The following is a 24,062-nucleotide window of genomic DNA, read 5'->3' as shown; positions in this document are numbered from 1 at the left end:
CCCCACCCTTCTTGCCGACATTCCGGACTGCGTGTAGGCGTACGAGGCGACCCTCGTACCGGCGGCAGATCGTCATGGGGGCGCGACCGTCCGCCTCGCCTAGCCTCGTCGAGGGCCTTCAGATATTGCCCAATCACGCCTCGCTCCACTTCAGTAATCGCAACAGCTTCAACGTTACGGCACCATTCCGCTTCGTCGGGTTGCGAGACGCCGCGCTCGCGACAGCGCTGACACCCATCTTCCCAGTGTGCTGTACAGCACTGGTGCCCTCGAGCACTGGCCAGCCTGCCGACTTGACCGGCCAGCGCCCCCACGGACAGCCGGGAGTGAGCCTCTTCGCGCGCGACCACCATACGCTCAAACGCGTCACCGCCTTCATTGTTCCAGCGCTTCACATACGACGTCCAGACCTTGTCCAGGGACTGAAAAGTCACGGTGGCCGTCGCCGTGACGGATTTTCCTCGCGTCGCTCGGAACCTCTCGAAGAGCGCCTTAAGCTCGCTGTCGCTCCGCGCTTTCACGAAGGCGCTGCAGTCGTGCAGCGCCCACCTTTCCAGCAACTCCGCATAGGTGGTCGAGTCGTCTTCCTGCTCTCTCATGCCATCCGAGCTGCCCAAAACGCAGAATGCTGCGTGCTTTCTCTCTGAAGTGAGGGATGGTGGGACGGGCCATCGTCACACATTGTCACCGCGGTGGCCAATCAGCTTACAGAGTACATTTACTGGTTGGCGTGCTCTCAAGCCCACGCCGTTAACTTTAAATGTCAGAGTTCTATTTGCTTGCTTCTTCACACATTGTACGCTACGTAACGGGTTGGCTTAGCCCTGGGACATGTGTACGAAGAAGCGATGGACGACGCAGCTCGCAATATCCATTTTGGCTTCACGCAAACAGGTCGAAAAAAAGGGCTGCTCCGCTGAGGCAATCCAAAACGCTGTGACCGAAGGTCACTTGGCAGTTGTGCATTGGCTGCATCTTCACTATCCTGAACACGCCATTGATGAATGGGCTGGCAACACGCAATTGTTTGAGATGTTGCTCTTCCTACACGCTCATTTCCCCTAAGTGAGCATCACAACTGATGTTCGACGCTACAGCTTTGGCCTCGTGGCCAGAGCTGGCGCGAGACTGTCGCCAAATGAAGGGTTAAATTAGTGGATATTAGTAAAATAAAGTTTTACTCCTAAATTTCGAGTGAAATATTTTACTTTAAAAAAATGCTTTTGAATCTTAGCTTGTCACAATTTTTATTTTCTAAAAGAACTAAAAACATATTTAAAAAAACATTTTCACCGTTAAACTAAAAAGTACAGTCAAGATGCAGTCGTTGGAGAGTTTATGCGGTGCTGCAGCACCAGCGAGATTTCTACGCTCTGCACCACGTTTCGACACTAATCTCCAGTGTCTTTGGGCCACCGCCGTGTCTATCCATAAACCATGCTTGTTCCTTTGGCTCTACCAAACTCCTTGATTGGATCTGGTACTCGAGCTGCCTATCTGCAGCCGATCGGCCATCCACATGGTCTCTCTACAATTATCTGCGCTCAGATTTGCACTATAACCGGGACCAGTTTCAAAGGTCACTCGAAGTCGCTGTACGCCACAAAGATTTAGCCGTGGTTGAGTGGCTATTCGCCCACATCCCAGGTCTTGACGTGCCTCCAGAAGTTGTCAAATCTGCAGCAAGCGCGGGGAATTTACCAATACTACAGTTTTTGCTTGCAAATGATGCAAACGTTGAAGGAAAAGACCGCAAGAGCCTGAAGAAGAAGAAAGTTGTGGCAAATGACGGCGAAATTAAGGCTGAAAAGAAGCAGCCAAGTGCACCTGGTGGTGGTCATGTCGTTCACTGGAGTGCAGACGTGATGATGCATTGGAGACTAATGACCTCGACCTTGTACAGTGGCTACATGAAAATATGCCCGACGGAGACGCTGAGAGAGATTGATCGAAAAATTCGCACTTCGCTGGGAAAAGGGGATCTTGAAGTCGCCGAGATCTTGATGCCTAAAGGCAAATGTGTGTTGGACTATGCTTCTTGCGCGAGTGTGGCAACGATTGAAATGTTACTGGGTTGTGGATATATTAAGCGAGATCAAGATCTTGCTAACTTGACGATTGAGAACCTAGCTCTTCTCGGACGTGTTGACCTCATGCAACAAATCGTTTTGCTTCATTCCTCTCCTCTTGAAGATCGACAGGCCAGAGTAACCACTCGGCGTTTGATGATTTTTTTGGTCGAAGTTTGAGTCAAATCGGCCACTTGGTCGCGAAGATATCATGACGCAAAGTTTGAATGGAAAATTGAAAAGCCTTCACTAGGTCGTCATTTTTAAGCCGGGGGGATGAAAACTTGTATAGGCGTAAACCTTGCCTTAGCTTATCGAATAGTGCTACTGATAGCGCGTAACTCGGCCTTTACTCTGGTTACCAATTGACAGCAATTGCATGAGCGTACTTAGCCGAAATACAGCGGTATCTTTAATGACTTAAATTCGTATGAGAGCCGCTATTGTACCCGCCATAATACTTCGGACCAAGAATTGTAACACCACTAGAGTTTTGGCTGTAACTCGGTCAGTTCGTGGCAGACAAAGCTACCCAGCCCCACAAACGAATCCTTATCGTCCACTCGTTCATTAACAAATCAACTCAGTCGTCACCTTTCACTTCCAGGATGGCTCAGGGACGGAAACTTAGCGACGAGCAGACTGGTATGGTTATCCATGCCTACAAGTTCTTCCTCGCAGAGAAAAATGAGGGTTATTCGCGCGGCAACGAATGCGCAGTCTTGTTGCCCAGTGTTTGGGCGTTGCAGCAAGCACCGTTTCAGCCGTGTGGGCCTCACACATGAAGCAGGAGGGCGCTTCATCGGCCGAGGTGAGCTCCTCCAGCACTATTTCAGCTATATATCACTGACCTCTTTAATTTAATATGCCAAGGAATCACGTGGGCGGCCAAGAAGCTTCAACGACGGCGATGCTGAGCTCGCCATCAGAGCGTACGTGAACGAATGCAACCACCAGCGCCAACCTATCACTGCGAAGCTGGTCGCAGAAGAGGTAGAGACTCGGACGTCTATTCGTATTGGATATCGTTCAATGTGCCGGTTGCTTAGGCGACTTGGCTACAAGTACATCAAAGGCGAGAAGCGCCACTATCTCGCCGAATCAGCCGCTAATGTGGCGTACCGAGCAACCTATCTGCAGCTCAGACCTGTATAATTTTGTTGAGACGATTTTGGATACACTTGTAAAGTTTCATTCCGACGTGCACGTTTGTACCACACAAATGATACATTAGCCTAACCACCCAAATGTTTGACATGTGGCTTGTTGTCTGAGCCAATGAACAGGTCGCAAATAGATGAATCATCGGCTAAACCTAATTGAACCTTTTCCCCAAACTTTGGCACTTTGAAGACGACGTTTTGTAAGAGAAAAATGAGGTAGAAGGAGTACGAATTCGTCAAATCTGACTTCAAATTCGGAATCTACGGGTGCGATTTACCTATATATCTAAGTATCGTATATGGAAAGTTATAATCTTCTACGAGTAAATTGCCGTCAAATCTTGGTCCGAAGTATTATGGCGGGTACAATAATATAGATAATCTGCTTATACCGGTATTTCCAGACAGAGGACACACTTAATGAGAAAAAGTACTGATAATATGCTTTAATAAATTTTAGCACGATGTAACTGCCCAGGTTTTTGGTGCGTAGATGTGCGCATTAAACCTGGTACACAACCTGAAGCAGGTTTGAAACCAGATCGTAATGTATTTCGCATTGAAATAAAAATGTAATTTACGCATCTTGGCCTTTCTTTGTTTTGTTTAGAGCTCTGCTTACTTACGAGACGGTGGAATAGAAGGATTTGCACAACCCAATTTGTTGAAGTGGGGAGGTTGCTGTAATCATAACAATTGGATGGCAGGTCTGCAATTCTTGTGTGGTGCACATACAGTGTCTGGGACACGTCGAAGATCCCTCAGTTTTGTGCATGTAAACGTAACAGGCCACATCACCCCAGGGTTTTACACCAGGTTTTTGTACTTAAAGCGATATCAGCACGATATCCCAAATATGTGAGAGATATCTAGCAGGTTTGACAACACGTTACAAAACAGGTTTTTGTGCTTGAGGTTTTACCGACGGCAACACGGAACAGCTCGGACTCTAATACTACTTCAATATTTGACATGAAATGAGTGCATTTATTGACTTAGTAGTGCAGACAACATCCGAACTCTAGAGCTATTCAGCTGAGGGTCCTTCTGCACATTGCTGATCTTGTCGTCAAGAAGCCTCCACATATAGTTGAGAACGTAAATACCACAGCTATTCCCGTCGTTCTGGTAGGAGATGCCACAGCAGCGGATTTGTACGAGGCAAACTTGCTCTCTTTGCAAAGGCGCGTTTTGATTTTGTTCAGGTACGCAATGTCTCCCAAAGGGTCATAAATGAAAATGCGCTTGGTCGCAGTGTTGATCACAATCGACGTCCAGTGAATGCGATCAAATTTTAGTGGAAGGAAAACGAGTTTCATATCACACGTGTTCAGCTCGTGCACAACCTCTGCGGGCAACTCTGCCATTCTCACCTTCCTGTTCAGTTTTAGCTCCTGTGTCAGCATAAATCGAACACTGTAGGCTTTGGTCCAAAAAGCTCCAATCGCTTCAAAACTCTACCCGCTAATACAGTCCCCTGGCTGTAGCCGATACAGCGTCGAGTAGTCTAGATCGCAGTGTTGACTCTCATCCACAATCTGATATGGATGGGACTCTAACAAACACTTTGCGGCTCGATCAGCTTCAATTTTGTCCCTTCGAATCGACGTTAGCCATTCTACAGCGTTTTGTCCTTTTTCCGAAACGCTTCTCAGAGTACACAATTTCTGCATACAATCGAGTTGATACAGGGAAAATTCCCGATACCTGTAAGCTTCACGTAGGATGGGTCATCATCATTTTGGCTGGGTAGGGGTGTGGTGTAGGGATTTCCAGATTCGACCATACGCCAACCTACTTTAGGTCAAAAATCGGCTCGGTTTGATAACCCAGAGCTTAGGCGCAAAGGATCACGGAAAGTACTCGGCGATCTGTCCGGATATGCTATCCGGATAGCCGCTGAGCTCAACGGTCGCCGGAACTCAGCTGAAGGGTCGGTAGAGATCCGAAACGACTACATTTCACTAGATATTTGTATGAGAAGCATAGGATTAAATAGGGGGAGCCGAAAGGGCTCCCAGAATATAACAGAGCAGAACTTTCCTAGTCCAAGACACGTGTACACTTTTCCGGTAAGTCCCTGCATAAGGCTGGATTATGCCTGCCGTCAATACTCGAGAGGCATAGCTTGTAGGGTATTGACTGGTAGCGCCAAGAGATTAGGTCGGTCCGGGTAGGACAAAGTCTCGCTACGCGCGAAAGAAAGCCCCGCATACTCAGCGGGCCGGTACGTCGGATAGCCCGGGTGCCGTAACACTTCTAGCTGAACAGCCTCTGCGCTCGGTGACCTGTAAAAGCGCTCGCGCGCCGTCGTCCATCCTTTGGTGAAGGGCACAGGGTTGTGAACGAGCTCAGCCGAACCAAACTCGGCGGAGCCTCGGAAGTGATCTGACTTGGTTAGTCGGAACCGAGTGGAAGCGAGCCACTCGTCTGTCCCGAAAGGGCCGGACCGCGAGGGGACCACCCTCTGCGCAGGCCATACAACCGCCGACCTAACTCGGCGACTCGTTGTGGTTTGTGTAAGGAATCCACATCTGACGGTATTTGTGTGTTCTACTACACCACAACTGGTGCCGCGACCCGGGAACAGGAGTGTGTGCTTGTTTTTATAGGTGCCAGCTAGCCAAGTTAAGAAGAAGAGAAGAGAAAGAGAAGAGTGAAGATGGTCAAGGGATCAGCAACTCCGAGCGACGGAAGCCCAGCGACGGCTGGAGGATCGCCTCTCGCGGGGTCGGACCCGGCGGATCAACGACTCATCGCCATGACGATGGAGGTGAGACGAACCGTCCAGTTCGACGAGGATGGCCAAGACCAGGAGAGCGAGAACGGAGATGCAAGTGAAGGAGAGTATGAAGAGAAGGCCGAGACCGCTGAGCTCGGAGACAGGAAGACTACCGCCGAGCTACTTGGCGAGGTGGAAGAGTTGACGCTGCAGGTGGGACGCATGGGAGCCCCACGTCCTGTCGAGCGCAACTTATCCGCCGAGCTCGACGAAGGTGCGGACGATGAAGAAGATGAAGAAGAACATGGCGTTGCTCAAGGGGACCGTCCGCCCCTTATTCCGAAAGCGACGAGGAACGCCGATACGCCGAGCGCCAATAAAGTGTTGGCTCGACTCGGCGAGGAGATGAGAACGAGATCAGAATGGATGATGATGTTCGCGCCTGTGGCGATGGCGCAGGCGAAGTGGCCGATGTTGGGTCCTGAGTTAACTCAACCGGTGCGTGCAGCCAACATCAATCAGTTGGTGGAAGAAACTGTGTTGCTGTTGAAGGCGATGGGCTATCGGTGCAACAGCCGACCAAACAGCCTCATCCTATCCGACTGGGGTCTGACCCGTGGTGGAGCTGAGCTCTGGCAATGGAAGAAGAAACTGAGAGTGGCGTTTGGATTGGAGAAGGCCCCTGGTGGAACGAAGAAGGTGTACAGCCGAGTAGCCGAGTTCAAACCACTCGGCGAAAACCCAAGCAAAATTCCTTTGCCGAAGACCCCGGAGACGAAGAGACGTGAAGTGTTCCGCGCTACGCAAGGGACTCCGTACTTCGAAGACTCCCACATGCTGACTCCAATGAAGCTAAACCCGACTCAGCGAGCGCCTAGTCGTGGACAGCGGAATGTTGGTCGTTACCGTGAACTGTATGACGCTGTAGACGAGGCTGAAGCTTACGAGGAGGATGAAGAAGACGAAGACGCCTTCGACGTGAGAGGAAACCGTGAAGAAACCGTGAAGGACTACATCCGAAACTTGAGCTTTGACGCGGCTGAAGAAGACTCGACGCAGTACCTAGAAGTCCGAACCCACGCCTCACTCGACAAAATCGCCGAGTTCGAAGGAAAGCGCTACCGCTCTGACGCGTCGCTCCAGTGGCTCAAGCGTTTCATCTACGAGATGAAGAGCACCAGGATGCCCCAAAGTGCCTGGTGCGAACCTTTCTCGCTATGCTTGGGACGCGCGGCGAAGAGTTGGTACAGGCAGCTGTCGAAGAAGACTCAGCGACGTTGGAAACTACTCAGCGAGGCGTTCCTGGATTATTATTGCTCACAGTTCGCCCAATCCGCCCGCACTCGTTACTACTCGGCGAGACGTTAAGTCAACGAACCGATCTGCGACTTCCTGATCCGACTCAACGGGTATGCCCGGACAGCCAAGATCCAGTACGAGAAGGGTGGTGCCGACGCGGCTGACCATGTCGAACACTTCTTGCTGCATTGTGGTGATGACGATGTGATGGATTTGATGTACCCCTTGCAGTTGGAAGACATCAGTAAGGTGGAACAGATAATCAATCGTCGATTCCTCGGCGAAAAGCGCAAGAAGCAACGCGACCGACTCGTGATCGCACGAGGCCGAGATGACAAGCGGAAGGATCAGAGCCGCCGAGATGAACCCCGAGATGGACGTCGAGATGAGAAGCGCAGTCGCAAGGGAGAAAACCGCGACCGCCGAGTCACTGTCGTTGACGCTGACTCCGACGGGGAGGAACTCATCGATCCGAACCCGCCGAGTCCGTACAACTCCGAAGACGAATGGGATGATGAGGACCAGTCCGGAGGACACGACTCAGCGGAAGACGACGAGTACATAGACGCCAGCGTTTCCAATGATAAAGGAAACACACCGGACCGCCGAGAGAACTCGGCGGGAGACCAGAAAGGCTCGAATCGAAGTTGGGGAAACTCAGCGAACCGACCTCCGCGACCGTACAACCAACGAGAACAGTTGAACCGTGGAGATGGATCACGCGACAACTCTCAGCGTGGGCCTTGTGCAGCTTGTGGAGGAATGGGGCACTCGGCTCACTACTGTCGACGACGCTGCAAATTCTGCAGACAAGTCCATGAAGGCGGCCAGTGCGAGCTGTTTCGTCAATATGAGAAGCTGGCTGCGTTCGTGAAAAACTGTGTTGACAAGTCGCAAGTGCCAGAAGACCTGCAAAACCTTTACGCGCCGAGTGATTTAAACTCGGCGGCCCGCCAACACTGACTGGGTTGGAATATGCCGGGCTGCCACAGTCAGCTGAACCTGCAGTTGAGTCGAACTTCTTGTTTGCCTTCGTAGGCGAAGCAGGACGGCCCGAGGGAAGAAGCGGGGATGGCAATTGGATGTGGGAAATCGACGGAATTGAACGTGAGCTCGGTGAGTTAAAAGATAACCACCGAGCGATTGCAAGTGTAACTCGGCAGTCAGACCAGGCTGTGCATCGTACCAGAATCATGAAGCTGCTTCCGGGAGAACGGCTGGGATGGTGGTCAGCACAGACGTTTGATCGCCGAGTTAGAATGAGAGCTCTCGTATTGGGTGCAGTGAACGACCGAAGGACCAAGATATTATTAGATACCGGAGCAAATGTCTCGGCGATTAGTGAATACTTCGCGAGGAAACTGCGTCTAAAGAGAGTAGCCAGCCGAGATAAGCGAATCGACATACAAGGAATAAGTAAAGACAGAATGGTGACAACGTCAAGAGCAGTTGTGAAGGTGACACTCGGCTGGGAAGTGGCATACGAGTTTGAAGTATGGATAATGCCTCATCATGCCGGAGTTGATTTGATTCTCGGTACCGACTTCATGATCCCAGCTGGGATCCGTCTGGATCTGTACAACTCGGCGGTCAAGCTACCCGATGAGATGGTGATCCCACTCATCCGATCAAGTAATTCGCCGACCAAGACCGAGTTCGGACCAAATGTCCCATGCGGACCACCAGACGGGTTAACAATCGAAAGTCGAATGACCGCTGAGTTCAAATTGCCCAGGCGATAACCCAGTGAGTCGACGCATGACTTGTGGGTGCGACGGACGAAGGGTTGGATTCCTACGGTTGTTTTTAATCGCCGAGGAAGACCAACCCATGTCCTGATTACGAACGTACGACCGACGTCAATCTGGTGCCCACCTCACTTTTATGTGATAAAATGGCAACCACACGGAGTACTGGCCAATGAGGGATATGTCCGCGTGAACTCGGCGAAATACCGTGATTGGCAGATATTAGCATGTGAGTCAGCGATGGACAAAGATTTGCTGCAGAAAGAACAACGACTGTACAAGGACTGGTTGTCACACCAGCCGCCAGCTGTGGAAAGACATAAATACCCAGTTCCGACGGCGGTGGAAAAACGACCTCCTCCAGTGGAAAATGGATTAGAATTAACATGCGCCGAACGCTGGAGAAGGATCGAAGCTGATCCTGAAGCCGGCGACGACGAGAGGCGTCGCGGTAACGCAGACGTCATATCGACTTCAGGGGTGACAAGGGGCGACCCGGCTATAAACCCAGTGTTCAAGCTGGAAGACGTCCGAGCGGATCGTACGCCGGTGCAACACGATGCTCAAGATGTCTTTGATCAGCTGTCCAAGTTTGAAGACGATGGCGCCATTTCTGACGTCAACACGAACTCAGCAGTTGAAGGAACAAGTGACCAAGTAGTGTTGTCTTAGGGTGTCCATTGGGTCTCTCGTCGAGTTGCATTCATCAGCTTCATCTTGTCCAAACCCGTAGTCAATTCCGCCGGGGTCGAACACCGTCGCCGCTGAGTTCGTTACTCCGACCTCAGCTATAGTACCTTCCAACAGTGATACCTCTGGTACATCATAGTCGTCGTCCGTGTCAGGGCCCGTATTCGCTGAGTTCACTGCGACGGCCGCTCTGACTCCTTCGTGTTCAGACTTGTCTCCGAGGTAGATGGTATCGTCGTCATGCTGTCTAACCACTTCCGAACCGGTTTCAGCCTCCATAGTCTCCAACGCTGAGTCCGCCGTAGCTGGGTCGTCGTTCGGCTTTATTCCTTCAGGTAGTAATACCTCCCGACTATCATAGTCCTTGGTCGCGTCGGAGTGCTCATCCGCTGAGTTGGTTGTGACGGCAGAACTGACTTCCGTGCGTGCAAACGCGTCTTCAGTATAGCTGACATCCTGACGACATGCTGTAACCCCGTCCAAGACACTCTCAACGTTTAGATCTTCTGACGCCGAGTCCACCGCCGCCGACTGGATTATGCAAGCCTTTTGTGTACCCATCGCTGAGCTACACCTACGGCATATGCAGAGCTATAACTGTTGGACGCCAGACTCGGCTCGGTTGTCCGATAAACGGGTTGAGCGTCGACGTAATGCGTGTTCCGAGCGTTGTTCTAGGGCCTCCTTCCAGTTATAGCTGATGTCTTCAACTCGCCGAGAGACCCAACGTCTTCCTTGAGACAACTCTACTTGACTATCGCCGCGACCGAAGACGAGCAAGAGGATGATGTTGACGATGGTACGACCAACGCCTTTGAGCGTAGTGGGACAGATCTGGAATTGACGGACTACGCTCCCGAGCTGGCTTTCCTTCCCGACCTCACTGAAGTTGAGCCTACCGAACTCGACTATGGCGCTGCAAACGTCAAGTCGAGTAGTCATACGCCAGCACAGTCGGCTAAATTGGTGGCAGAGCTACAAAAGCACGAAGGGATAATGATTTCAAGTGGTAATGCCCTGCCGCCTCCAGCGTACGGAGCATTGTGCGACATCGACGCTCAAGGACACGCACCCATTAAGCAGAGAGCTCGGCGGATACCTCTCCGCCACTTGAGCAAACTTTACGAGTTGTTGAAGGGCTGCTTCGAGCTGGGTTGATATCATTCTCGGACAGCCCTTGGGCCTCGCCAGTGGTGATAGTGCTAAAGAAAAATGGTGTGGATATTCGGCTACGCATTGACTATAAACTGGTTAATGCGGTTACGACGCGGATGGAATACGCTATGCCACTGGTTGATGACCTGCTTACCGAATTGGATAGTTACTTGTGGTTTTGCTCGCGCGATGCTGTGAGTGGATTCTGGGCAGTCTTGATGACACGCCGAGCTCGGCAGATCTCAGCGTTCGTCTGTGCACTTGGACACTTTGAACGGTTACGAATGCCCTTTGGATTGAAGAATGCGCCTATGATTTACCAGCGACTGATCGACAACGCTCTATGGGGATACGTTCAACTAAAGGGAGGATGGCAGTTGTTTGCCGAACGAATGACTATTGCTGAAGCCGAGTCGGGAACTCGGCGAGTCGAACTCGGCGGAGTCAGTGATTCAACGAAGAGTCAGCTGACGAAGTTTGAAGCTGACCACCAATCACAAGCTGACTGCGATCCGGTCCAAGACCTGGTCAACGGACCGGACGGCGACATGTTTGCTAATGGAGAACCAGACCAGTCTTCCTTGATTCCGGTGTTCAAGCGGAGGTCGTTTGTCGATGATATCTGTTTTGGAGGGGAGACGTTCGACGCCTGCTTGGAGACACTCGACCGACTACTAGCCCGGTTCACAGAATGTCGAATTAGCATCAGCTTTACCAAGAGTATCTTTGTCCAACCCAAGGTTGATTTCCTATCGCACGAGATTACGTCGAGTGGCATACGCGCTGATGCGAAGAAGATAGCCGCGATCGCCGAGCTCGCCTTCCCGAAATCAAAGAAGGGGATACAAGCTTTCCTCGGTGCCCTCAACTATTACGGCCGATTCATCCAGAACTTGGCTGTTTACGGAGCAGTACTCTATCAGCTCAAGGATACGGACTTTGGCCCTGGGGGTGACTTGGCGTCAGCAGAAGCGTCATTCGCCGAGCTCAAAAGACGGGTAGCAGAAGCTCCAATTCTGCGTCATTCGACTCGGCGAAAGAAGTCCATATAATGTTGTACGCCAATGAGTGGGCACTGAGCAGTACATTGATGCAACCGCATGACGACAAACTGCACCCAGTTCGCTTCTGCGGACGCGTACTAAAGGAGAATGAACTCGGCTATCATCCCGCTGAGAAAGAAGTAGTCGCGCTGCTACATTTGCTGAAAGTGTGCTACACTCTCTTGGCGGGAAAGACGCTACACGTCTACACCCGTTTCTCCACGCTGGAGTGGGTGTTTAAGTCAAAGTCGCTGTACGGCCGCGCAGTCAGTTTCGCAGTTATGTTGTCGCCCTACGATTTGAAGGTGAAGCGAGTACGTGAACGAGATGTAGACTTCGCCCAGTTGCACCAGGCGTCGATAACCCCGTTTATCGGACTCGACGATTCCTTGAAGCACCTTGCGCCTCCCTCCAAGAACTCGGCGACAGTTCGAATGGACCCAGCCCTGCTATACGCCCGAATACCAGCTGACTTTGCAGGATGCGTGCTGTCATTTGATGGCTCAGCGAAGACGGCTAAATACGGCGGGTATGGCAGTTGTTCGTGGATATTGTGGCGCCTTCCGAATTGGGACATTGAGATTGCTGCGAGTGCGTACCTGTCGTCCACCACAGTCAACATCGCCGAGTACACCGGCATGAACAATGGAGTCTTGGCGGCGATTGACCGAGGGATAACCGATCTGATTATCGTGGGTGGCTCCCGGCTTGCAATCCAGCAATCCATGGGGGTGATAGCATGCATGAAGGAAACATTGCAAGTGGAGCTAGCTCGACACAAGGGTCTCACGAAGCAAATCAACTCGGTCCGGTATCGACACATAGCGCGACACTATAACGCAGCGGCTGATTCTCTCGCTACAGAAGCACTTAAAGCTAAAGCTGGACGAGTAATTCTCGGGACGGATAGGAAAGCAGAACTGAGAATGATTAACCGAGTAGCCGAAGAACTGTACGCCACAGACAACCCAGCGGAAACCCCGATTGTCACGGCAGTCACTCGTAGCTGAGTACGCCGCGTTCACTTTGAGGACGAGCTGGATGTAGACTCGGCTAGAGCAAGAGGAGGAAGTCAGGATCATGAAGCCATGTCTACAAATCCTGGAGAATCCGCGTTTGAAAGTAGTGGAGATGAATTCGAACAAGTCAGCGGGGCGTCGACTCGGCGGACTAACCACACGACCCCGAATGTAGAAACAAGGTCGCAGATGGAGTCGGCCCAGATAGCTCAGAATGCCAACGACATTGATCCAGTGACGGTACAGACTGAGCGGAGACGACGAATCGCGAAGGCACAAGATGAAGAATTCAGGTGGGCCGATCTGAAGGCGTACCTGAGAGGTGAAGTGGAGAACCTTACACACCGGCGAGCTCAGAATGCCGGCAAAGTCGCAGAAGTCTTTGTACTCAGCGAAGACGGCCTGTTGTACCGCCGAGATGAAGCTCGCCGACTGGGCGAACTCGGCGAACCGAACCTCTCATTGAGATTGGTGATACCGTCAGCCATGGTCGACGAAATACTTCATAACTGCCACAACTCGATCGAAGGAGGGCATCAGGGCATCGTCAGAACTTATCACCGAGGCAAGGCCGACTACTACTGGATTGGTCTTTACGCCGACGTGGTGAAACATGTTAGGGCCTGCGAGGACTGCAATACCAGTAAGAGCAAGCCACAGTTGAGAGGTTACTCGCCGGGAAATGTGGTGTCAGACCATCCATTCCAAATCGTGTCAATGGATTTCGTGATTCCCCTTCCTCGAACACAGCGGGGCAATACTGCACTGCTGCTGTTCCAGGACCACTTCACGGGATTCGTTATCGCTAAGGCTATGAATGACACCGGGGCACTCGAAGTGGCCAAGGTATTTGAGGAATGCGTCTTCAGGCAGTTCGGGGCCCCGTCTCTGATACGGCACGACCGATATCCAAGGTTTATGAGCGAAGTATTCCAAAAGTTCTCCGAGATGATGCAGTCGAGATCAAGAGCTACGCTGAGTTACCGACCACAAGCCAACGGTCAACAAGAGAGGTCAGTCAAGACAATGGTTCAGACTATACGGGTCTACGTGGAAGACCCACTTCAAGCCGACTGGGATGACATCGCCGAGAAGATGGTACACGCTATCAACAACTCAAGAGACTCGACTCGGCGAGAAACCCCTTTCTATCTGGTACATGGTTGGGACGCTAAGTCTACACTCAAGGCTATGACGAGTTCAATACGACGTGGACAGGGACGCCCAGTCAACTTGGCGGACGCAGTCGAGTGGCGCCGAGAAGCGAACAGACAACGAGAAGTGGCACTTCGATTAGCAGCTGAGTTCCAAGTGCGAGAGAAAGCACGACGAGCTCGAGAGCACAACGAAGCGTTGAGCAAGAAGGAGAAAAGATCCATTCCCAACACAGCAGATGACGAAGATGGAGTTGCAGAACCAGGCGATGAATCCACCAAATCCTTGTTCAAAGAAGGAGATCAAGTCTGGTTGTTTATGGAGCGAGTCAAGTCGGGCCTGACCAAGAAGTTAGCCCACCGATGGCATGGACCATTCAGGGTGAAGAAGAAGGTGGAAGAATTCGCCTATGAATTGGAGTTACCCGACAAGAGTGGATATAGGTTCTACCCAGTGGTCCATGTATCACGTCTGAAGGCAGTCACCGAACTCGGCGGAAGACCAAAGACGAGGCTAATCGCCGACCTCGAAGAGACTCAGCGATTTGACTTTGACAAAGAATTACTACCTGAAGACAGCTGGGAGCCAGACACAAGTACGAACCAGTATGAAGTCGAAGCAATTCTCGACGATGTGCTACCATTATCCACGAGTACGTCACGATCACAACGGAAGTTTAAAGTTAAGTGGGTCGGCTACGATGAGCCTACTTGGGAACCACTGTCGAATTTGTCATGTGGGGGTCTCCTGTTTGACTATCTACGACAGAAGAAGCGTGAAAACCGTCTGCAAATGGTGCAAGTTGCAGATGAGGATTAACAGCTATTGCACCAAAAGTTACACCAACTCAGCGGACGACACAGGCCGAGTTGAGATGGAATGCTAATGTGTCGAAACTACATATACTGAATAATTACGAAATGAAGTCCTGAACGATACCTACGGGACGCCCAGTCAAAAGAAGAAAACTAAAAAGTTGGCGATCCGGACTCCAAGTGAGTTGAACCCGACGGAGACAGCTGGGAAGAGCTCAGCGGACTCGACGATTGGAAGCGTGGCGTCGTAGCAGACGTCATCCCTTGGGAAACTGCGGAAAGAGATGCAACATTCGCAGCCGTGGCAAGAAGTATCATCGCCGAGCTAGCCAACGAAGCTGACGCCGAACCAGGTGCCTCAGGACCCGACTCGGCTGAAGTGGGTTGAGGCGGATCCGTTCCACTGGGGAGTGGGGTGCCGAACAGAGACATACTCGGAGACGCGCCTCGGAGATTGGGAGAACCCAACTCATCGTCCGCCGAGTCGTCATCAGACGCACTCTCGTCATCTGAGCCGATCTCACCGATTGAATACCCAGTGAAGATGTGGATGCCTTGACGATTCAGCCGAGTTGGAGCACCCGGGGCATAGGCAGGAGGCGCTTGTTCGGCCAGATCGAAGTCTTCCTCTATCGCGTCGTCAACAACCTGAGGATCCATACCGCGCGGAGCGAAAACCAAGAAGTCCACGTTCCGAGCGCGGAAGCAGGTGTTATACGGGTGGACCGCCGGGTCAGTTAGCCACCAAGCTCGCCAGGGCTCGGCTAGATCCACATCGTGAACACATTGGACCCAGTCTCTCCCGGAGGGAACCCACGAAAGGTTAGCGGGAGAGTAATGGGGGACGGACGGATCGAAATAAACCTCTGCGTCCACCAGAGGAGCAGGTTCATCGCCGAGCTTCTGAGTGACCGCCGAGTAAAGCTGATCGTAGACAGCGACAACCAAAGATCGCAGAGTGTCACTACGGCGTTTGCGTTCACGCTTGTACACCAGCCACAGCTCATACACCTCAGCAAGCTGAGCGGGCGTGGCAGCCGGGTTGACGTCAGGATGGAGACCCATCAACACACTTGACTCGACGATCCAATGACGACGCTCATAGAGAGCTACGAAATAACGGGTCATTTGGCCATCTGTATGGATGGGCCTCCCCGCCGAGTCCAAGGGACTGTCGCCACGAAGCTTCACCCACATATCTCCAAGAACTTGCATCAAAGTTCGAGGTCGGGTCTGAGAAGCCAAACACCGCCGAGCTTCCTCCAGTATCGACGGAGAAAAGAAGAAAGGAAGCTCAGGGAGCATCCGCCGAAGACGCTGACAAGGATGGCTCGGATCGAAAACGGCCATGAAAGCTCGAATGCCGTCAAGGGAACACGGCGTAGGTGGCACACGACTCTTGCCTCCTACGAGCTCCATCTGCACCCCTCCGCTCAGTGTATCCAATAACGCATTCCAACAACGAGCTGAGCCGAAATGCATAAATGGCACCTCGCGGAGTTGCGCCATGTGAAGAGTCAAGCGACAAGCCTTGGAAACCGCTTGCGAGGCTCGGGTCCGTAACGTCGCCAGCGGGAGTGTAAGAGCGCTGGGTAGTGTGACCAAAGCCGGACGTGACACAGTCGAACTCGGCTGAGGAAGAATCGACACTACCGGGAGCATACTTGGCGAAGGAGCAGCCTGAATGGATTGAGCAGGAGCCGGATCAGGAGTTGACGGAGGCTGCCGATGCTTGTGGTGCCGGTGCGTCTTGTGGTGCTTCTTGTGTTTCTTGTGCTTCTTGGGCCGCTTCGACCGGTGACCGGTAGGACTCGACGAAGCACGACGCTTGCGACGCTGCTTCTTCCCCGAAGCCGACGCAGAGGTAGAACTCATTTTGTCACCAGAATCCTTCGAGGAATGCCGCGGGGAGTGGCGATTACTCGGCGGCAAGGACTCATCACTGCTTTAGCAGAACGACGAGCATCTTCGGCCGCTGAGTCGGAACCTGAAGGACTGCCAACCGAGTTCTCGGATAAAGAAATTGGATCCAAGAGCGACCCAGCGGCAGGATTCGTCGAGCCGGTGGACAGTGCAGAACCGTCGCCAGGTCCCAACACCTCGTCGTCAGACGCGTCAAGGTCCTCAAGCAGCTGAGCAGTCACAGTGCGGGCAGTCGCAGCGGATCTCCGGATGGGGCGCCCAGACGGGGACGTCAACACTGCCGAGCTCGCAGGGAGAGACGGTCTGAGGACACTCACGGCCGGAGTCACTAGGTCAGTCGGCGTAGTGGATACGCTCAGACCCCGAGAAGGAGAGACGCGATAGGATCGGCCAGAAAACGACTGGGAGCGCCCAACCACCGTTGACACGACGCTGAGCGGTGCACTCGACTGGGGCAACCCAGCGGAGATGGGCGAAGTCGAGCCTGGGGCACAAACGCTCGTAGCCGGGACAGGCAGCGAAGCCACGACATCGGATGAAGATACCGGCGGTGGGCGAGTAGCCGCGACTGACAAAGTCACCGGAGGACCGGAAGACGAAGAACCCGCCGAAGTCGTCGAAGCAACCGCAGGAACGGTGTCGGCGGGCGGCTCAGGCAACTCAAACTCGAATTCAGCTTCGCTCGAAGCGTCAGCGTCGTCTTCAGAGCGAGCAGAGACAGCGGGCTGAGTAGCAGAACTCAGCTGAAGGTGACAAACCTTCTTCCGCCGAGTCCGACGACGGAACTTTCCAGAGCGGGGCCTTCCTCCATCGAATACAGTAGCTTGAGGAGAACTTGAGTGCAAAAGGGCACTGATAGCCTCGTGTCCATCCTCCCCGGGAAGTGGACAAGCGTACGGCTGAGGCGGATGCGGCGCCGGTGAGCGATGACGAGGACCTGCAGCAGTGGGAGACTTGGGGTTGGCATAACGTCGAAGCCGCTGAGTCGAAGTCAAGTTCGCCAAAGGCGTCCGGTGAAGCTGGGCGAGGGTCGGCTCGGGTTGGCTCGTAGCCGCCGCTGAGCTGACTGGAGTCGCAGCCGAGTCTGCCAATGAAGTCACAGAAGACGCTTGACTAGCTGGGAGGGCCACACTAGGACCAATAGCGGAACTCGCCACTGGAGCATCTCGGCGAGGATGGACAATCAACTCCAACTGCCGAGTTTCACCAGCTGGGATGTGAAGAACCTCAAGAAAGCGAGACTCCAAGACACGACACAGCCGGGCGTTGAGGAGAAGGTCGGACGGATCAAGTCCAGAAACCTGCAAGCCACCGCCAGCAGCAGCAGCCATGTGAGGATCATGCATCGGAATAATACCATTCCGACGGATGAACCGCTTCTGTCGCAAGATCACAGCCCGCTGCTCAGCGATCACCGACTGAGCGTGCCGCAACGGTTGAGTGCCGGTGGAGCTGTACAACCGCACCGACTCCTGCAGCTGTTCGAAGTGCATAGAAGCAATGCCCTGAAGGGTGACGAACGCCGCATCCCTCTCAGAAATGGATCGGAGAAGGACGTCGATCTCGGCGTCTCGATCCAAGACTTGCTGATGATGGAGCTGAGCCTGACCCAACGCAGCGTCAACCTTGCTCTGCTCAGCTGCGATGGCCCGAGCAAGTTTTGCCTCACTCAGAGCTACAGCCTTTCGCAGTGACGCAAGGAGATTAGCCGACTGCGTGGCAGCAGCCTCCAATCGGGACACCTGCTGTCGTGCCGATGAGAGCTGAGTGGACAAGTCGACGTTGCTAAGAGCGAGAGAGTCCAGTCGCCGAGTCAGTGCACGGTTCTCCTCCTGAACAGCTTGATTGTCAGCTCGGAGATCGCCAATGATATGTGGATAATCAAGAGCGGCATAGTTGCCTTTCAAGATATCCAACAGTTCCCCCGCGGAAGCGGCATGCAAGATCGCTCGCCGCTGCACGGGATCGGAGGGCTCCACGGAACGAGTAAATTCGTAGGCCATGAGCCTCGCCAAGAAGGTCAATTCTTCCCGGCGCTCATACCCTTGCTCGTTAACTCTGGCCATGAGGGAGTCAAGACTCACTGGAGCAGCCGAGCTTGGCTGACTGGTGGCGCCCGAAGTGGTGTCGCCCGGCAAGCTCGGTGGACCAGGAGGACGCACGCGAGAAGACCCCGCCGACTCCGCGTCCGACTCATGGGAAGTTGTCAGGTCGACCAACCCAGTTTCAGGCCGGTCGCTGACCCCACTAGTGCTGACGGGTCGAGGAATCGACTCAGCTGGCGCGCCCTCACCTCGACGAGGAGTTGAAGGAGAATGGTGGCGCCGCGAGTTGTGCTGGAATAGCATGCGAAGAGTAAGGAGCTGCCAAGTGAGTGACAGCGGAAGCAACGAACGTACCGAAGAAGGTGGTGGAGAGCCGCGAGACGTCATCAGCCGAGTACGGACCAACGGTGGCAGAACCAAATGAAGGATTAAGACACTCACCAGCTCGGCTCGTATCATAACCGGGGCAGTTGTGGTGTAGGGATTTCCAGATTCGACCATACACCAACCTACTTTAGGTTAAGAATCGGCTCGGTTTGATAACCCAGAGCTTAGGAGCAAAGGATCACGGTAAGTACTCGGCGATCTGTCCGGATATGCTATCCGGATAGCCGCTGAGCTCAACGGTCGCCGGAACTCAGCTGAAGGGTCGGTAGAGATCCGAAACGACTACATTTCACTAGATATTTGTATGAGAAGCATAGGATTAAATAGGGGGAGCCGAAAGGGCTCCCAGAATATAACAGAGCAGAACTTTCCTAGTCCAAGACACGTGTACACTTTTCCGGTAAGTCCCTGCATAGGGCTGGATTATGCCTGCCGTCAATACTCGAGAGGCATAGCTTGTAGGGTATTGACTGGTAGCGCCAAGAGATTAGGTCGGTCCGGGTAGGACAAAGTCTCGCTACGCGCGAAAGAAAGCCCCGCATACTCAGCGGGCCGGTACGTCGGATAGCCCGGGTGCCGTAACACTTCTAGCTGAGCAGCCTCTGCGCTCGGTGGCCTGTAAAAGCGCTCGCGCGCCGTCGTCCATCCTTTGGTGGAGGGCACAGGGTTGTGAACGAGCTCAGCCGAACCAAACTCGGCGGAGCCTCGGAAGTGATCTGACTTGGTTAGTCGGAACCGAGTGGAAGCGAGCCACTCGTCTGTCCCGAAAGGGCCGGACCGCGAGGGGACCACCCTCTGCGCAGGCCATACAACCGCCGACCTAACTCGGCGACTCGTTGTGGTTAGTGTAAGGAATCCACATCTGACGGTATTTGTGTGTTCTACTACACCACAGGGGGACAGCGCCCGACTTGTAGAGGGCATCCAAGCACTTCTGCACAAGGACCCTCGGTAACAGGAAGGATAACGCCGCACTTAGGATCGGTTTCCGATCTGTCCCGACTTTGGGGTGCTTACGATCCGCATATACCAATCCGAGTTGGTCTCGATAACAGAGTGCTGAACGAACTGACCAGACCCGAAGGCATCCATCACCATCAGACTGCAAAGCTGGTAGTCGTATCTATAAAACATGAAAACAAACGTTGAAAAAGAATGAACACTTTAATCCTGTTTTGAGCCGTAGCTTAAATCCTGGTACGAAACCTGATTCGTAACAGGTTGGAAGCCTGGTTTAAAAACCTGAAAGGAAACCTGGATTAGAACCTGTTACGAACTTACCGATTGGTTTTGTGAGTACAGTCCACCGGCAGGAGCTCCGGATACTTAGCAAACGTCGCGCGCATGTGGCCTGTACTCAGTGAGATTGATCCTGTCTCCCACGTTGACGTGTCATCGACACTTACCACGTTGTTCTTGTCTTCCTCGCCGAAGCCGACAAGAAATTCGGCAACAGCCAAACCATCATCGGCCTGTCCACGGAGCTCATTGCGAATTTGGGTAAGAAGATTCGCCACATCTCTCTGCGTCATTTGGTACCTGGCGTTATCGCGGATGTACTCGTAAATTCGGAGACTCTTGCTTTCAGCGCGTACCATCAACCGAAGGTCTTGAACCAGAGGCTCAAACATCGGAACTTGGCGATCGTGAGGATAATGTTCCTAAATGTCCTGGTAAAGTTTGTGGTTGTGAGTGTAGATGGGATTTTTTATCTCTAGGGTCCACTTTCCTGTGTGGTACACACTCTCCGCAGTAAAACGAAATGGACATCCAGTACCTCGAAGCTTGAGCTGCTGTCTCTTTCCAGATCCACGGCGGCGGGTCCGCGACCCGTGCGTACAAATGTATCGCCGGCGAAAACGGGGAAGGATCTCGGGTAAGTATCGCATCGAACAACCGTCCTTAGCGCGCTTAGAAGCACGCAGCATCTTGTTGCGTTTGGCGACACTCTCCGATTCGTGCACCACAAGATGCGCACTTTCGGATTCGCAATACGATTCGCAGTATTTCTCCCAGCTTACCCAGTTTGTGTGGTAGCGAGGCAGCTCCTTCCCCTCAAAAGAGCCCTCCTGGTCTGCTGGAAACTTCTCGTCGCTAACACTGCCGCCAACCTGCGTGGCCACCTCCTCCTCACCTTCCGATTCTGAGACGCTGCACAAAAAGGCTGGGGGATCTTCGTCGATGGACGCTTCGTCTTCAGAGTGAGCTTTGCGCTTCATTACTCCAGCACGATGCAAGTTTGGAAATGAATGAATTTTGAGAAGCTGCGCTGCAGAGATACGTGCGATCAGGTGCCGTATCATGAGATTAGTAGGTGTAGGGGACAATTTTCAAATCATGGTATTTTACTTTATTAATTACAGCCTGGGTTTTTCCTAAATTTTATATGTTTAAAAAACTTTTTCATCTTGATTTCCTACTTGTTGCTTGCAACATAGGCACGAAATCTAACAATCCAGCGAAAATTATAGCGGCAATCCTAGTCTTCTGGAACTTTTTACAAAGCTCTCTCACGAACTTGAGTAGTTGTCGGCTATCCAGGCGCTAACAACGCTGTTGCTGTTGAGCTGGCGAACATAATCCCATGTGATCACTTGGGGGAAGTGTACATGTAAGAAGAGCAGCATCTCAAACATGCTCATCCCGCCAACCCGTTCATTGATGGCCGTAAGAGCATGTTCAGGATAATGACAATGCAGCCAATGCAAAGTTGCCAAGTGGCCTTCATCCACAGCGGTTCGAACCGCCTTGGCGGAGCAACCTTCCGACCTGTTTGCATGTAGCCATTTAATCACGTTCAAGTGACCGCATCGAGCAGCTCCGTCCATAGCTTTTATCGTGCACCCCTCATTCCTGTTAGCATGAAGCCATTGCACGACCTCGAGATGACCGTTTCCCGCAGCTTCATCCATAGCTGCGCTAGTGCATCCTTCAGACCTATGGGCATGAAGCCATTTTACCACATCGAAGTGACCTTTAGATGCAGCACCATCCATCGCCTTCTCAGTGCATCCTTCGGATCTATTGCGATGAAGCCACTTGACCATCTCCAGGTGGCCGCCGCACGCTGCTCTGTTCATCGCATCCTCTGTTACCTTTGAGGGGTGCTTTGACAGCAGCCACTGGAACATCTCCACACTTCCATTGCCTGCAGCAACGTCCATCGCCTGCTGAGATGCAGACCACCACGCAGCAACCTGGTGAGCTTGACTAGCTCCATTTGGTGTCGTGTCAATCGTCATCTCGTGGAAAAGCTTCAAAATATTGAGCCGCTGGTATGCCGCCGCAGTGGCAATGCCCCAAGCCCAGGGATCCCGGTAAGAGTCCATCGAAAAAGGAATATTCTCGACCAACCACTTGACTACATTGTAGCGGTCTTTGAGAATTGCATATAACAGCTCTTTTTCATACATATCGACAACGTGACCATCGCTGACGTCGTCTGCGGCGCTAAGGTCGTATACATACTGCATGATATCAACATGGGATTTCCGGCCTGCCGAATGCACGAGGATATAGCTTCGTCGATGTAGCCGCAAGTCTGCGCGATGCTCTCGTCCCAACGGGTGCTCCAAGAGCCATCGAAGCATCGTCAAATAGCCATTTTTGCATGCAGCTTCAATCGCAGTCCGCCATATACGCGAGCTTAGCGGACTATCTTGACAAGGGGGAGAATATAGCAGAACAATCTGCTGCATGAGATCCAAACGTCCGAAACGGGCCAAGCTCTCAAATGTCGCGCTAGCAAGATCTCCATCTCGCTTGACATATCCACAGTCAAGTAGCAGCTCCATCACCTTCATGTTCGCCGAAGACGCATAGTCTAACAAGCAACTTCCCTTGGGCATCAAAATCTTGGCAATTTCATCACTCCCCTTTCCCAGAGAGAAGACAACTGCTTGCTCGAGGCCCCGCTCATCGTCTCCAAGAGGCACGTTTTCATGTAGCCATTGCACAACTTGAGGGCATTCAGACTCTACTGCACTCATCAGCACATTCTCGCCCCAGTGAACCACATGGTTACCAATAGGCATAGGCTCCATCTTTTCTGCCTTCTTCATCTCGCTGTAATTTGCCTCCACTTTTCTCTTCTTCTGGCGTTTGTTTTCTCTTCCTTCGCGACTGGCATCGTTGTCCAGTAAAAATTGAAGTATGGAAAGACTTTTCATACTCGCAGCCAGCGTCATTATATCTAAAGGCACTTCAAGCCCCGAGAAGTGAGCGAACAGCCATTTGATCACGGCTAAATCCTTACGGCGCACAGCAACTTTGAGCGATTCCATAAACTGGTCGCGATTGTAGTGTGGATCTGAGCGTAGAAAGTTGTGGAGTGACCATGTTGATGGACGACTTGCTGCAGATGTGGGGCTAGAGCTCCAAATCCAATCCAGGAGCTTGGTGGAACCTAAGGAACACGCTCGGCTGAGCGACAGACACGGTGGCGGTCCTAAGAAGCTGGAGATTTGTGGTGCGACGTGCTGCAGAGGACCTGGATCTCGGTGGTGCCGCAGCAGCCCAGCGACGATCGTCAACGAGGTCATTGGGTTCACACTGAGCTTTACAGGTGATGCCGATTCTAACGAGATCATTGGGTACTTGTCAAAGGTGAAAGAATGCGATTCCATATTAGAATATATTTTTTACAGTCAAAGTCTGTTTTGCAATGATCACACAATCATTACATCCTGAAAGAAAAAAAACAATTTAAGGAGTGTTTTTATAATGGCCCAAGTCAACGGTTTTTACCATTTTTGCTAGCAACCAAAAGTTTCCTGTTAGGAAGTCATGTCGGGGGTAGTGCGGTGTATTGGTGTGGCATGCTCAAAAAA

The sequence above is a fragment of the Phytophthora infestans genome, genomic scaffold, assembly GCF_000142945.1.
Source record: "Phytophthora infestans T30-4 supercont1.39 genomic scaffold, whole genome shotgun sequence".
NCBI classification, from domain to species: Eukaryota; Oomycota; class Peronosporomycetes; order Peronosporales; family Peronosporaceae; genus Phytophthora; species Phytophthora infestans.
This window is presented reverse-complemented; position numbering follows the sequence as displayed.